The 14244-nt window shown below is 50.3% G+C and overlaps 1 protein-coding gene across 1 annotated transcript in view; it reads right to left on the minus strand.

The window, feature by feature from the left end:
- Positions 1-14244, minus strand: part of CACNA1I (calcium voltage-gated channel subunit alpha1 I) — a 220582-nt gene that overhangs the window by 64099 nt on the left and 142239 nt on the right.

The following is a 14244-nucleotide window of genomic DNA, read 5'->3' on the forward strand; positions in this document are numbered from 1 at the left end:
ATGGAATGTCAGAGCTGGGAGGGGCCTTAGAACATGGAATGTCAGAGATGAGAGGAGCCTTAGAATAACGTAATATGAGAAGTGGGAAGGAGCTTAGAACATAGCATGTCAGAACTGGGAAGGGCCTTAGAAGAGAGAACATCATAGCTGAGAGGGACCTGAAAACAGATAATATAAGAATGAGAACACATCTTTTGACCTCCTCTCTAGTGTTCTTTCCAATACCTCTGTGTGTGTGAGTTGGGTAGGGGAGTGGAAGGAGAGAGTAAAGGTGGAGTAGATGACCATCTCTCTTACTGCTCAACCTGAATGAGTTGAGTCCTTTATCCACTGTTTAGGTTAACCTCCATCCTGCTGTTGTTCTCACTGACCACAACTGACTGGGCACAAAAGCTTCCCCAAGGCTCACTGCCATCCTTTCAGATGACCAGATACCCACGTAGCCCAATGAGTAAGCCCCAGCTGGCAGGAAGGCTGGACAGGGCAATGGTGCTCCCTGAGATAGTGTGAAGGATGGAGAGCCGGGGCCAGGCAGGAGAGGCTAAAGCCCACCCACGATCTGTGGCTCTTTACCCATTCTGGGTAATGATGCCAATACTGCACGTCGCCCACGACTTGATGCCTTCATGACTGAGGCATGCAAGTTGAACTGGGGCCCTCCCGCTCAGGGAAAGGGGATGAGGAGATGAAGACAGCTAGAGTAGCCACTGAATATCATCCATGAGCACAGCCCCCAGACCCAAGGGATTCCGGACAATACCAGGACTGAGCTTTATTGGCTTCCCCTAAGATTGGCCAGAGTCCAGCTCCCCATGTTGACTTTGGCATAAAACCCCATGACCTCTAACTCCTACTGGCCATCCAGAAGCCATTGGCTGCCTGGGTGGAGCTGGGTGGAGTCTCTGAGGGTTCCTACACGTGTTTGGGACTTTCTGGCATCAGACCCAAGAAGGGACCCGCTTACAGCACTGGAGTAGGGGGTATACTTGTCTTGGATGCTTCTTGAGTAAGCGAGTGTCTACTGAGAGGCAGCACATCATGGAGGACAGAGGGTTGATTGAGATGTGACCCTGGCCTTCTGGGCCCAGGCAACTTGCCAAGACTAAGTTGCAGAAAAATTGCCCATCACCCTTGGAGCAAGAGGCATCATGGACCTAGAGCTGGAAGGGGCTACCCTCTAGTCCAACACACCTTTTTTTACTGGTGGTTTTCTCCACTGGGTCTAGACACACAAAAAGACATCAAAGCAATCTGGTTTTATTGGTCTGACCCATTACTTATTCACAGGTAAGTGGTTCTCACCACAATCTGAACCCCTTACCACTTCCTAGCATGTAGGGTCAGAAAGACCCCTGGAGGTCATGTAGCCCAGTAGCCTAATTTGATAGATTCAGAGACAATGGAAACTCAGAAAAGTTAAGAGACCTGCCCAAGGTCACACGGCTAGTTACTAGGAAGAATTAGGAGTAGGACCCAGGCTTCCTGTGCTCTTGACCCTGGTTTCAAATGTGTACATTGTGGTGACTATAAGGTTACCAAGACTAGCCCTGAAGGAAAGATGGAAAAATGCATCTCCTTCTCTTCTTTGTAAAGGTGGAAACCTATGGGTACAGAACACTGCACTTATGGGAGGCAACGTGGTGCAGTGGAAAGAACTTTCACTTTACTGTCAGAAGAGCTGGGTTCAAATCCTGCCTCCAGTGTCACTACCTGTGTGAGAGTTCCCTCATCTTAAAAGTGAAGGAATTAGACCAGATGGCCCAGGAGGACCCTTCCTGTTCTAGGGCTATGCCCCATGAAGTATGAAGACTTCTTGAGTGTTTCTCAAATCATCCTGCCAGACGTGGCTGATGTGTGAGCTTGTTTTACGGACTTCTCTTTCCTCTTGATTCCTTATTTGTCCTTCATTACAGGGGATGGCTCCCAGGGAAAGGGGAGGTGGGCAGCGCCACGCTGGGAAGTGAAGGTGATGTAAAAACAAGAGATGGTGATTTCAGAAAAGTCCTCCCAGTTGCCACCTTGGTGTCACCCATCCTTAGTCCTCCAGCTCACTCAGCCCAGATGGCCAATGGTGGCCCAATCTTGTCATTTCTCCCTAGTCTTCTCTACTCACACAGCCACTGTTCTCATAGAGACCCTCATCACCTCACGCCTGGACAACAGCCTGGGGTTGGTTCTCCCTGCCTCCAGCATCTCCTCCCTCCAGCCCATCCCCCATTCATGACCTTCCTAAAGGTCAGGTTTGACCACTTCACCCCCTTCCTCAATAGACTCCAGTGGTTCCTTCTCATTATCTCCAAGATCAAATGTAAGCTCCTTTGTTATCAAAAGCCTTCCTAACCTGGTCCCTTCCTACCTTTCCAATCTTCTTACACTTCCACCTAATCTATGACCCAACTCCACTGGCCACCTTGCCATGACCCCATTTCTCAACAATGAGCCTCTGGACTGACGCATGCCCCTTCCCCATGCCTGGAATGCTCTCCCTTCTGGTTTCTTCGTCTTCCTTCAACACTCAGCTCTAATCCTACCTTCTTCGGGAGGCCTCCCCCAGGCCTTTCCCTGAGATTCCCATCCATTTACATCAACCTATCTTGTATAGACCTGGTTTTCTTTTTCGTTAGAATGGCAGCTTCTTGAGGGCAAGAATCCTGTTGTCTCTCCATGTATCCCCAACCCTTGGCACAGTGCCTGGCACACAGCAAGTGCTTAATAAATGTTTAATAGACTTACTGACCAACACAAGACTTCAGTAACAAGGAGCCAAGATTTTGAGCTAAAAAAGACCTTTAGAGACCCCCTCATTTTACACACAGGGAAAACAAGGACCAGAGAGGGTATGAAGTGACTTGTCCAAAGTCATGGAACAAATGAGTGATGAGAAGCACAGATTCAGAACTGGAAAGGACCCTGGAGACCACTGAGTCCCGCCCCATCGTTCTACATGAGAGGAAACTCCTCGGAGTAAAAGTGATTTCCCAGGAAGACAAAGCTAATAGATCTCTCCCCATCCCTGGTCCTCTTCCCACTCTCACAACCCTCCGAGAAATACATTCCCAGAATTCCAGGCATGGGTAGAACTTCTCCATGCTCAGCTCTGCCCACTCTCCCCCTGCCTTGGCCAGCACCTCTTGGCTCCAGAGGGCTCCCCCTCTCCCCCGTGGTCTCCCTAATTACTCAGGGAGCCAGCTGATGATATGAATTAGGCATCAGCAAGTAAGGAGTAGCCCACTAATGCCCAACTCGGAAGGCAGGAGAGGCGGGCTAGGGGGACAGACTGTAACAAAAACAAACACTCTTGGGGGACGTCAAAGAGAGAAAGAGGGAGGGAGGGAGGGAGAGGCTGAGCCAGGAGGAGTCCTCCCAGGGAGCCTCCCCTCTCCATGCTTTAACGAGCAGCTTCCCTTGAGAATCTTCCAGGGTCCTGATGGGTGGAGCTGGTGGGGAGGGTGACAGACGGGCGGAGGGGAGAGAGGGGTCTGATGAGGCTGCGTCAGCACCAACGTCCCCAGCAGCCTGAGACTGCACTGAGTGAATACGCAGGGACTTAGCAGGACTCAGCTCCTTTTCCTGACCAGAGGGACCTGGGGATAAGGAAACTCCCTCCCTCGCTGTGGTGGGACCCTGCTTTGTAACTTAGAGTCTTAGGGAGTTGCCTGCGACTCTGACTGGGTAACTAACTTGTTCAGGGTCACACAGTCAGGTCCACTTGGATCTGAAGCCAACTCTCTAACCACTACGCCACACTGCCCCGCCCCCCAAATAAAAGGGGCCCTGCTCTCTAAGATGAGCATTACTTTGTTGGGGGCTCTTCATTCAAGCAGCTAGGTGGCGCCACAGTGGATAGAGCACTGAGGTTGAAATCAGGTGGACTCATCTTCACAAGTTCAAATCCTGCCTCAGACACTTCCTAGCTGTGTGACCCTGGGCAAGTCATTCGACTTTGTGTGCCTCAGTTTCCTTATCTGAAAAATAACCTGGAGAAGGAAATGGCAAACCATTCCAAAATAGGGTCCCAGAGAGTGGAACATGACTGAAATGACTCAACAACTCCATCCAAGAGGCCACATTACCTCTCACACATGAGCAAGTCAAGTCAACAAGCATTTATTAAGCACTTACTACATTCGAACCACCGCACTGAGCCATAAGTCACTTTAGGAGCACTATGAAAAGGAGTTATTATTATTAAGGACAGCCTGTCCCAGCCTCAAGCCCCTCACATAGAAAATGGGGAAGCCAACACCCCGGCCACGTCAACATACAAAAAATCAGGGCTTCTCTGAGGATCAAATCGCTGGATACATGCAAAACACTTCGGGAAAACAGTGTGCTACTTCAATGCAAGTATTATTATTACATGATAGTATCCCTAGAGAGCTTTGGGGTTTTTCCAAAGTGCTTTATGTATGTTATCTTATTTGATTCTTACAACATCTCTGTGCTCTTATTACCTCTATTTTACAGATGAGGAAACCGAGGCTAAGAGACTTGCCCATGGTCATGCAGCTAAACTAGCCCTTGTCTGAAGCAGAATTTGAACTCAGGTCTCCCTGCTTCTAGGTCCAGCACTGTGGCTGCTGTACCAATATAAATATTTGCTGTTGTTACACAGCCTCATCCGCAAGAGAAGCCCCCACCCACACCACTCCATTGGCGTGAGGCTCAGCCTGAACAGGCCACGTCCTCAGTATGGTTCATCCTCCGGGGCTTCTCCACCCTCCCTCCCCCGAGCCAGGCAAGGCCTCTTCCTGCTCAGGCTCTAAGGAAGGGGCAGTATTTCTAAGGAAGCTGTCAAGTTGAGGCTTGGCAGCCAAGCAAGCCCCTCCCAGAACGGAGGGGCTCCTTCTTTCAGGAGGCCAGGAACAGAGCCAGCAGCTGGCCTCATGGGGCTCTCTGGACAGGCTGGCAGGGCTGAGGAGGGTGGCAAAGGGCTGGATCCAGGGGCCATGTCCACGAGGGGAGACTGTATGTGCCCTGAGTGGGAGGAGAGAGGCAGTGCATCCATGCGTTTGTACATGGGGGGTGGGTGAGCCCTGAGAACCACAACGATCGATCTCATTTGCCTAGGACTTCAGGTTGACAAAGTACTTTTCTTATAACCACCCACTGAAGGATCATGGCATCCTAGGGCTAGAGCCGGAAGAAACCCAGCCCCTGTATTTCACAGATAGGGAAACTGAGGCCCAGAGGAAGGGAAGTGACTTTTCCAAGGTCACATTGGTGATAATTGGCAGATCTAGGACTTGTGGCCTTGGGCAAGTGTCTGGGCCTCAGTTTCCTCATTTGTAAAACGAAGAGATTGGAAGAGACAACCTCAAGATTGTTGTAATGGATCTTGCTCTGGACTTGGGGTCAGGAAAACCTGGGTTTGAACCCCAATTCCGACACTTACTACCCGTGTGAGCTTGAGCAGTTACTTCCTCTGTGTGGGCCACAGTTTCCTCATCTGTGAAATGGGTTGGATTCAGTGGTCACTGAGGTCTCTTCCTGCCTCTAAATCTAAGGTCCCTTACACGGCTCCAGGAAAGCTGCCTCCACCCCAGCCCTCTCTGTTCCTCCTGCATCAGGAATCTCTGGCCAAATGTCTCCACCCAGCTCAGTAATGCTCTCTAGCATCCTCGCCCTCAGAGCGGGTTGGGGATGGGGACCCAGTTTCATTTCCTCTGAGCTGGAAAAAGAAGGGGGAAAATGCCCTCTGCGGTCCCATGTCTGGGGATTCTCATCTATATACCAGCTTTTCAAAAATCCAAATAAAAGGAGAAGGCCCTATTTCCATCCATAATTACATTTGAATACCAAAATGGGCCCAGGGAAAGGGAGAACAAAGCCCAGGAAAGAGGGAGGGCTTGTTGGGAAGAGGAGGGAGGGCCCACTGTGGGGGGAGAGAGAGAGAGAAAGAGAGACGCGGAGCAGAGGCTGGAACCCGCCAGTCAGTAATGATGTCTGATGCCGGCTGGGCACCCGGAGCCCAGATGCTAAGCAGAGATGCCAATTTCAACCTGAAGCAAATGATGATGTCACTGGTAATGAAAAATGTAGAAGGTGACAGGCCATAATGGTAGATTATCCCCTGGCCCTGGCGGGGGAGGCCCAGCTCTCCAGCCAGGTGGCCTAGCCTCACCCCCTCCTCGGCAGGAATCGCCGAATGCTGAGACAAAAGTCGGGCTCTCCTCTCTTCAAGAAAGGTCACCAGCTCCTGTGCCCACGCTGCTGCCTGACAGCTGTTTCTCTAGTCAGACACACACCTGTTAATCTTTTCCTAATGGGCCATCCATCACTCCTCCAAGCACCTTCTCTGGAGGAAGGCGGGGAGTGATGGGAGAGGAAAGGAGACAGACGGACTGATGGACAAATCAGGAGGTGGGGGGTGAGAGATGGAGCCAGAGACAGCCCCAAAGGGACAGAGAAAAGGAGGTGAGGGAGAGGGAGACAGGAAGAAGGCGAGGGAAGAGGGGGCTGAGAACAGGGAAAGGGCGATCAGAAGGAAGAATCTTGGGGAGGACAAGGGACAAAGGAAGGGGTCATAGCCTGGAGCAAGCACGGTCCTCAGAGGCCTCCTAGTCTAGCTCCTTCCTCTTACAGATGGGGAAACTGAGGCCCACAGAAGTCAGAGGACCCTAGAACTTGAGCTGGAAGGAATCTCACACAGGTCATCTCATCCAATCCTTTCCTCTTACAGCACCATGGAGGTAGAGTGATTTGCCCAAGGTCGCACAAGTGGGACGCATGGGAGGTAAGATTCTAACCTGATCCTCTGACTTGAGAACCAGGGCTGCTGACCCTGCTCTATGCAGAGAAGCAGTGATGGTAGAGAGAGGAGACAGGGAATGGAGGAAAGGGAAGAGAACGGAAAGGAAAGGGACCAGCTGGATCGCTGACGCCAGGATCGATGCACAGCTGTGAGAACTGCCCGGGCCCTGGCCCCGTCTACAGAGGCAGATCCAGCCCTTTGCTCTGTCCCCGAGTGGGGCCAAGTTCCACCGGGACGAGGACTGTGTCTCCTGCCGAGGGTGTGAGGGAAATCATTTCTGGCCTGGGGACTCCTGAACAGGACGCCCTTCTGGACTCTTGGCATTGCCCTGAGGGGTGAGCCTTGGGAAGGAAACAGGGGAGGGAAGTCCTATCTCTCTTCCTCGCTTGGGAGGGCTTCTGTCCTTGCCTGTCACCCCCGCTGCCCACACAGAGGCTCTGGCACCCCATCCGACTCGCCTGCTATCCTTCCCCACCGCACTTTCTGGCCTGAGTCATGGAATGATGCCTGAGGAGGAAAGGACTCCCTTGGGGCCCATCCTGGAAGCCTGGGAGCAGAAATCCTTCCAGCCATGACACCCACAATTCCTCAGACCAAGCCAAAGAAAGACAAAAAACAGAAATGATGGGAGCGCTGGGAGTGAGCCTGGGCCGGGGAGGTGGGAGGAAATCCCCAGTTTCCTTCGAGGTGTGGCTCAGCTGACACCTCCTACAGGAAGCCTGCCCCAAGGACATCTGCCCAAGATGACTGGAATTCAATTCAACCCAACAAGCACTTGTGGAATATCTGCCGCATGGAAAGGAAGCATCCTACAGGAGACAGAGAACTGACTCTGGAGTCAGAGGCTCTGTGTTCAAATTCTGCCATTGATGTGACTTTGGACAATTCCCCAAACCTCTCTGATCCTCAGTTCCTGGGAACCAAGATGGTAACCAACAAGACCAGGGAGCTCTAGGGCTCACACACACCCACACCCACACACACACACACACACACACACACACACACAAACACTCACACACAAACACACACATAAACACACACACATACACACACAGTCACACACATAAACACACATACCCACATAAACAGTCACACACATAAACAGTCACATACATACACACATGCACACACATACACACATATGTACACATGCATACATGTGCACACATATGCATGGATGCACACATAGACACACATACATGCGCCCATACACACACCTATGCACACAGATACACACAGACACACACATGCACACATACAAAATTTGGGGGGTGGGGTAAATCTACTTCATCCCATCTTACAATTCTTAGACCACTTAGGAGTAAGATAGAAATTAAACAGAAATCTGCAGAGAAAGGGTCCTCCCTGGAGCAATCTAATTTGGGGAAGGGGAGGCCAGATCGTGATTTTGCTGATACAGGGAAACCCCATGAGGAAATCCCCTCTAACGATGAAGACTGGTGATTGCTCAGTAATTTATAATCTTACAAAGTTGCCTGAGCATTGAGAATGGAGGTGACTTACCCAGGGTCACACAATCACTATGTATCAGGAGCCAGACTTAAACCCAGGTCTTTTTGATTCTGAGGCCAGCTCTTCATCTGCTAGACCACATTACCTCCCAATGAAAAAGTAGATCCTGAGAAACACTGGTTGATATTTTTGTCATCTATTTCCACGAGCCCTTGACCCAACACAGCTCAGTCCTACTCATGAAATGCCCCATGGAGAGCTCTGTACATGACAGTGTGGGATTTGCATTTCCATTAGACACAGTCCTGCCCTGATAGAGTTTACATTTGTGTAGACAAAGAATCTAGGTATCATATGGCCTCTGAGGGAGATGATGACCAGAGCCTGAAAACGAGGCAGCTACAACTGAAATGAAATCCCCAACTCTCAGAGCTGGAGGGTACCTCAAAGGTCATTCGCTCTAACCTGTACCTGACCAGCAAACAACATCCCTAGCAGGAAGGTCATCTAGCCTTTGCTAAAAGACCTCCAAGGCAGCCTGTTCCATACTGGGACAGTCCAAATTGTTAGGAAGTTTACTTTCATGATGTTGAAATCTGCCTTTTGGAAAATGGCGTGCCACCACCGCTGCCGCCGCCACTTCCAGATAACCACCCCTCAAATGCTTCAAGACAGCTGCCATGCCTCCATCTCCTGCCTTCTCTGGACAAGCCCAACCATCTCAATCCTTCTTCCATGTCTGATCTTTGTGACCCCATGGACCACACCCATGGGGTGGATCCTTGGAAAGAGTGTCAGGCCTCTGGGGGTCCCTGGACCACATTTTGAGAATCATGCCACATAAGGCCTAGGTCCTTCTATCATCCACTATCTCTTGAAGTCTGTCCAGTATTCCGTGTGACAGACTTTCAAACACTTGAAGAAGACAGCTCCCATATCCGCCCCCCAGGCTTCTCTTCTCCAATCTAAACACGGCCCTTTTCTGTAACTAGGTCCACGAGGTCAAAACCATTTTCATAATAATACTGACATTTTAATTCCTGGTATGGTAAACATTGATAGATATAAACCATATAGACAAAAGCTCTTGGGGGATCCTTAATAATTTTAAGAGGGTCAATGGATCCTGAGACCAAAGAACCGCTGATCTCCACGTACACCCTGGCCAGTCAAAAAATGGGAGCAGTGATAGAAACGGAGGCAGAGGACTTATTCCTTGTGGGACCAGACAGTCCTGCTCCTCAGCCGCCTCATCGATGAAATAATGACTGCAAATGGCTTCTGGAGTCCTTTCCTACTCTAAATCTACGCTCTATATATTAAGTGCCTACTGTGCACCAGGCACCAGTGCTGGTTACACAAAGAGAAAAGCGAGACAGTCTCTGGTCCTCCATCCTATCCCAGCCATCCTCCTTAGATAGATGTTTTCCTTTCCAGCTCTAAGATGCCTTCTTTTGCTTGGTGTTTCACAGCAGAATTAGGAACAATGGACAGATGCTGAGAAGTGGCGGGTCAGAAATACTTTCCTTACAATGAGAGCCGGCCACGTGTAAAAGGGTTGCTCGAGAAGTGAGGCGGTTTTCCTCTTTAGGGCTTTTCAGCGCCTCTGGTCGAGATGCTATCGATGGATCCTGGGGTCCCTTCCGGCTCTGGGATTCTGGGAGGCTTTCTGATCACAGCCGATGTGCTCCCACACTCAATCCCTGACAGGAGACAGCGGAGGTGGTTTGATATAACCCCGATGCTCTGGGGCATGATTGGTGGAATTGCAGGAGGGAAAAATATGTCTTCATTCTCCTGAGCCAGCAGCTTGCCATCCCTAGGGATAGCAGGCTCTGAGACGGCTGTCTCTACCTGTCAATCAGTGATCTACAGTGTGGCAGAGTGACAACACGGAGGGGTGGACGCTCCCTTCTGCTGTTGTCATCCATCCCCCTCGCTGCTCACCGGTAGCGCTCCTCGGTGGGCACGCGCCTTAGACAGAGCATCCTGAAATAAACACGGGGGTGGAACGTTCGCCGCTCTCTGTCTGGGAACTGAGATTAAAAATATCAATCGGCCCAGAACGATGCTTGGCTGACTTGAAACAATTGCTGTTGCTTTATAAAAAATACCTTTAAAAATAACAGATTCGCCCGATGTCACCCTCATTTCTTTCCTGACAATCTGGATGGCTGGGCTGCTGGGGGTGGGGGGAGGGGAAGGAGAGGATAATCCAAATACCATAGTGTAGTGGGCCAGGGCCTCAAATTTGGAGTCAGGTGTCCTGAATTCAAATCTTACCTCGGATACTCGTGATAATTGTGTAACCTTAGACAAATTACTTAGTCTCTGAGCCTCATCTGTAAAATGAGGCTAACAATAACTGAGGCACCCACCGCACAAAGCAGTTTATAAACCTCAAAAGCATCAAATAAATGTTGTTGTTATTATTATGACTAGTCTGTGGCTGACGCTACATTCCTGGCTCTAAAAATTATAGCCTTGTCAGAGAAAATCACAGAACTGACCCTAGTGCTTCCAGCCCAGTGACTGGCACACAGTAGGAGTTTAATAAATGCTTGCTAATTGACTCGTTGGATCAAAATGTCAGAACGGCAAGGCAAGTTATTTTGCAAAGGAGGAAACTGAGACCCAATGGGAGAAAAATGACTGCTGCAGGTCCACAAGTGCCTCGTTGATGGGCGATGTGAGGTCATGGAAAGAGCCCCAGACTTCAAGTCCACTGACAAAGCCTCAGGTTTGCATCTCATTTCTAATCCTTCCTAGCTTTGTGCTGGGGGTGTAGATGGTCTGAAACTGAAGATCTGGGCCTCCCGAGGGCCAGCTAGGCCTTCTCTCACCATCTCCTTCTTTTTCTTGGCTCCAGCTGCCTGGTAGCCATTTTTGCTCTATGTTCCACAGACCAAACATCCTCTTCATCCTCAGTGGAGAAGAGAGTGGTCAGATAAGGGGTGAGTAGTTCTGCTTTCCTTCCATCAGACATTGCCTCAGTTACTTGGAGCAGAGGTCCCTCCTGCCCTTTCATTGATATTCTGGATTTCCTCATAGGTTTCAAAAGTCCTTTCTGATATCCTTGTGAAGGACTGGTAGGAGAGAAGCCCCATCTAGCAGGCTTCTAGGGAAGGAAGTGTCAGGGGAGGTCATTCCAAATCTATCGGGCTAGAGGGGATGAGGGAAATCCACACACGATGGAGGAAATCCCAATGGGGATTAGGGACAAACACCTACTATGTGCTAGGGATATAAAGCCAAAAAGTCCCCTCCCCCATCTGTATTCCAAGTGAACCAATGCCTGTTCACTTTGCCCTGGTACAAGAATGACTTGTTAGGTCTCTGGGCTAGGTCCCTACTCAGTTATCATGGCCAGCCTCCATGTGAACTGAGCTTCAGGCTTTTTACACATTCCCGATGCTCTGTATTCATCCTCAGTCATCTGCCTTTACCCCCATCTTCTCTAAGTGTCTTAAAAATGCTAGCTGGTTGATGAGTTCTCTACGTGGCCTCATCAAAACCTTCAGACAATACCATCTTTCCTTCATGGTCCAAAGCTTTTGAGTCTGCTGCCTCTTCAGAATTCCATTGGTGTGAGCCTCCCATCCTCTGTGGACCAGCTTTCTGTATCGAATCTCAAGTCGTGGGGGTTTCTTCTCCTTTTTCTGAACTCTCTGCAGTCTGCACCCTTCTCCCAAATTGAGGAGGCACACCAGACTACTCTGGGCTCTCTTCCCTTGGCATGAACTCCAAAGATGGCATGGTCACTTCTACTAAATTTCATCATTTCTCCTCCAGTCTCCAGGTCTTACTGGTGAGAAGAGCAGTTCCCCCAATGGCCACTTCCCCCTGCTGAGGTATGGGAATTCCAAGAAGGCAAGACTTTCTCAACGGCCCTACTTCTGTCATTGAAAGAGCTCTAGGAGATCAGCAGAGAGCCAGAGACCCCGATGGCCCCAGTGTGCATACTGCGGCCCTGCCCCCACCTTGAATCAGGAGGCATTTGAAAGCTGTGGTTGTGGTTGGGTGTTGTGATTTGTCTTTTGTTCTCAAAGAGGACCACGACATCAGGAAGATGATGCCATGACTTGGGAGTGAATTGGATTTGAGTGAGGGAGGGCTGTGCAGTCACCAGCCTCACTTTCTCCTCTGGAGCCATCTGGGTCCAGTGGCCAGATATCGATCGGGACGCCTGGAGATGGCCCAGAGGCATTTGAAAATGCTTGTGTTGGAGGCCCAGCAAGCTCCAAAGTGATCTCCGTCTTACAGAGGCAGACTTGCCCAGGGTCATGCAACTAGTGAGTTTCTGAGGTAGCACTGGAAACTGAGTCTCCCAAGCTCTAACTTCAACACACCACCTACGATACCAGGCTACTGTAGCTCCAAGGCACATGGCCCATCTCCGGGCCTCAAGCCCCTGTCAGTGGCCAGCATGGTCACTATTAGCTGGGCTAAGTGTTCTTTGTTCAGCTAATCTCTTTCTCAGAAGTCAGTCTCTCCAGCTTCAAAATCCTTTCTTATGTCTTGGATGACGGCATCCCTGGGGAAGGGGGTCGGCCAGCTGGGCCTGAGCCTGGAGCTGTACAGAAGATCTCCATTCTCTCCCACCTGGTGAGGCAGTCAGTCACCAAGCTGGTGATGGATGCTAAGCAGTCACTGAGAAGATGCTGGTCCACGATAAACTCTGGGAGGTGGGGGAGGTGACATGGCAGGGGTGTGGACACAGAAAGGTCCTGGGGGTCACTCCCACCGGGCCTCTCCCTGTCAAGAGCCCAGCGGCATCTTTTTTTTAAATCAAGTCAGAATGGCTGGCAAACCAGTGACTCTGAACAAAGAAGCAGATACAGTGCCTGAGCCATTCCCATGAGGAGTATTTAAGTAAATTGAATAGTCTGAGGATGGGTTTAGCTAATGAAGAGGGAAATGAGAGTGGGGAGCAGGAAGGAGTGAGGCTAGGAGAGGAGACAGAACCCCAGAGAGGGCCGTATGGGGACAGGGGAGTAAGGGAAAGTAAGACTTCTGAAACACAAGAAAGGTTAATAGGAAGAGAGAGAGGGATGAAGGATGAGAGGGAGAGAAGGCCAGGGAGAGAGTAGGGAGAAAGCAGGTGGAAATGAAGAAAATAACCCTGGAGAAAAGGCTCATGGAATGTGAAACTAGAAGGGATACACACACCATTTAGTTCAACCCTCCCATTTTACAAATGGGGAAACAGAGGCCTGGGGTGGTGGTGGGGGAATTAAAACGGTAACATGGTCTAGTGGAAAGAATGTTGGATTTGGAATCGGAAGACTTGAGTTTGAATCCCTGATTAGCCACTTGATGCCTGTGTGACCTTGAGTAAGTCACTTCACCTCCCTGGGCCTCAGTTTCCCCAGACGGCCTCTAAGGTCCCAAGGTCAAACGTGAAGCCAGGAGCAGGCAAGCAGAGACTGAAAAGGATTATAATAAAGACAACTAAGACTTATATAACAGTTTAAAGTTCCCAAAGAGCTTTCCGTGGAATATATTATTTCATTTGAAAAGGTAGAACGATAGGGTGGGAAGGGAGCAGCTCTTCCTTTAACAAGAGCCCTGACAGCCGCTCATCAAGCTTCTCCTCAAACACCTGCAGTGATGGGAAGCTCACCTCCTACCAGAACATTCTGCCTCTTCTAATTACTCTGAAGTCTTTCCTTATCCTGAGCCCAACTCTATCGACCTGATGCCAGGTAGGAGCCATGGCTTATAGCACTGACCCTCGGGTATCTTCATCCCCGGGCCCCCAGCCCTGAGAGAGGGCACCGCCCACCACCAAAGAGTTGTTTGCAAATCTGCAGCCTCCATCACGGCAACCCTCCCATGGCCCCTGCTTTGAAACCCCTCCTTTGTCAGAGCCGTGGCTTTCTCATATGGCAAAGCTGGAAGAGACCTCAGAATCTGGAATGTCAGAACTGAGAAGAGGGAATGTTAGAGCTGGGAGGGACTTAGAACAGGGGATGTCAGAGCTGGGAGGGGCCTGAGAACAGGGAATATCAGGG

The sequence above is a fragment of the Vombatus ursinus genome, unplaced genomic scaffold (genome assembly GCF_900497805.2).
Source record: "Vombatus ursinus unplaced genomic scaffold, bare-nosed wombat genome assembly UNPS02003292.1, whole genome shotgun sequence".
Taxonomy (NCBI): Eukaryota; Metazoa; Chordata; class Mammalia; order Diprotodontia; family Vombatidae; genus Vombatus; species Vombatus ursinus.